The sequence below is a fragment of the Sycon ciliatum genome, chromosome 7, assembly GCF_964019385.1.
Source record: "Sycon ciliatum chromosome 7, ocSycCili1.1, whole genome shotgun sequence".
Classification (NCBI taxonomy): Eukaryota; Metazoa; Porifera; class Calcarea; order Leucosolenida; family Sycettidae; genus Sycon; species Sycon ciliatum.
Genome location: NC_088649.1, coordinates 22,097,389 through 22,100,266, shown reverse-complemented (window position 1 = coordinate 22,100,266; position 2,878 = coordinate 22,097,389).

The window sequence follows — 2,878 nt, the reverse complement described above, 5'->3', positions numbered from 1 at the left end:
GGCATGGACGGTGCCAGACAATTCAGCCACTTGGGCGGAGAGGCTCTCCACGACAGCATACAGTTCCACACTTGGCTCAGCAGAGCTAACTGCCGGTGGACGGGCAACTTCAACAACAGGCCATCTCGGCTAAAGCTTCCAGATCCAAACTTCCAGGCGCAGAGGCAAGCACCATTTGCACATTGGGTGGCAATCGCTGCACAAACAGCTCTTTAAAGAAAGACGGATCAATGGGCGAATCCCCACGGAGCTGGCGAGGGCGGCGGAGGAGTTGCGATGGCTTTTTATCGCCAAGCTCCTCCTCAGTGAGCAACTGCCGCAAGCGCCGTTGCTCAGAGGACTGCGTCCGCTTTATGAGTTCAGAGCGCAAGGCAGTATATGGATTTGTTGGCGGCCGGTTCATCAGCAGGTCCCGGACCTCAGCAGCAAACTCCGGGGCTAGCGAGGCAATCACGTGATTAAACTTCGTGTCCTGCTGAGTTATCCCACGAATACGGAACAGAGATCCCGCTTGGCTAATCCAAACAATTGGATCATTGAGCCAATATGGCGGTAGCTTGAAGCTCACAGCTGAGACAGCAGCAGGAGCTGAAGTTGCCTGTAGCAATACTGAGAATCTAGGTTGAGGACTGGAAGCTGTGGTACCAGATGTCGTAGTTGGGGTTGATTGCAAACCTACAGTGGGAGGAGTACTACTCCGCAACTGTTGATTTGAGCGGCCTCTTCGGATAGATGTTGTCGCCATCTTGGCCAATACTAATACTGTGGTTAAATAGGTAAACTTCACTTAAGATGATCAAAAAATACTCGACGGGGTCACCAACTTTGGCGTGCTCGATAGATTTGCACTGTATTATTTATTATTTATTGAGGGGCATGAAAAGTGTTACCAAACACTATGAATGCCAAAGGAAAAGAGCAATGAGAAAGAGAAAGAGAGAGAAGAAAGTCGCGAAATCTGTGTTCTACGTGGGCAATGTCCACATGGAGTGTAGCGCTAACGCAATTACTGACTGGTGCAAGGACCGTGAGGTTGAGGTGCTCAATTGCAGTATTAGCGAATCCCGGACCTTTGGCACAGCATATACACGACTGACTGTCCTAGCGACGGATGAAGGCAGAATACTCAGTGCAGGATTTTGGCCGGCAACAATTAGCCACACCGTCCGTAAGTGGCGCTTTGCCGACGGTACCAACGTGACTGAACGTGGTGGTGATAGTTCCTCGTCATAATCATGTTGTCTATGTCTTCCCTCAACTTGCATGCTACCCCATTCTACCCCAGATCAGAATCCGACCTAACGCTGATAACCATGAATTGTCGGTCTCTCGTCAATAAATTAGCTGAACTTTCGATTGTTCTGGAGAGCACTAAGCCAAGTATTGTTTGCCTCACGGAGACCTGGCTGTGCCCATCTGTTTCCGTGCATGTACCGGGCTATTCCTGTTTCAGAAGAGACAGACCAGCACACGAGAACAGAAATGCACACTCTTTCACTAGAGGATATGGTGGTGTCGCCGTGCTTGTCCGGACTGATGCTTTTCAACATATTCTCCACAGACCCGACCTGCAGCGTCAGGGCTGTGAATCTACCTGGGTGGAAGTTAAGTCTCAATGCACCCCTAACCATATTCTTGTATGTTGCATGTATCGACCCCCTTCCCAAACGGCGGAACAATTGTCCTTCTTCTCGGATATGCTGGTCGATGCTATACAGTCCTCTTGCTATGACGAGTGTGACTTCTTCCTGACGGGGGATTTTAATGCCAAACATAATGATTGGTGCTCCTCTGACTCCACCTCTACGGCCGGTACCAACCTACAGACAGTTTTTTCAATGCTTGGGCTCCAACAACTAGTGAGTTTCCCAACATACACTTCATCAGCGGGTGCCAACTCATGTCTTGACTTGTTGGTAACCAACAAACCCCGACATGTCCTCTCAGTCGACCACGCAGCTCCTCTTGGCACATCTGATCATCTGCAGGTTGTTTGTACGCTCAACTATGCATCGTGCTCGACACCACAAGCGACTGCTAAATCGTCCCTCCATCCCCAGGCTCAGTACAGGTATAAACAAGTGCCTATCCGTGTCTGGCAGGTTGTGAATGAAGACTTGTCTAGGTTGGACTGGTCATTACTTCATCGGCATTCTGATGTTGATGATGCCATTGTCCTGTTTGATGCTTTACTACGGTCAGCCTTCCATCGTCATCTGTTGCCTTACAAAGTTTTTCCGCGGACAGGAGACTACATTAGGCCTCGTCCTACTATGCGGGATGCATCCCGACCCTGGATCACTCCGGACCTCAAGTGTGCTGTGAAACTGAAGCGAGATTTGTATAGCATTTATAGGAAGTATCCAACCAGTGAAAACTTCATTGCCTTTAAGCGCAAGCGTAACGAAGTGAAATGTTTGTCACGTACCCTCCATCGTCAGTATGTACAGTCGGTTCATGCCACCCTGTCTTCCCATGATCGCCCTAGTCTCCATCAATTTCTCCGCCATCTCCGTAAGAACTGTAGTCGGGAGCCGATCCGATCAATGACAGCTTCAGACGGCACGGTAGCAACAGATCCCGCAGACATAGCAGACATATTGAACACGCAGTTTACGTCGTTTGGACTTCCTGACGACCCTACGTGGCCTATACCACCGCTCACCCCTTCACCCTCAATACCTGCGTCCCTCCTATCATTGTTGACTGGTACAGCCCAAGTGAGGACATATCTCCGTAATCTGAAAACTGGCAAGTCCCCTAGTCAAGACGGAATTACCAACGAAGTTTGGAGAGCTCTTGCTCCGTATGTTGCCTGTCCTGTGTCAATTATCTTGAATATGTCATTTCGCGAAGGGAAATTCCCAGCCATGTGGAA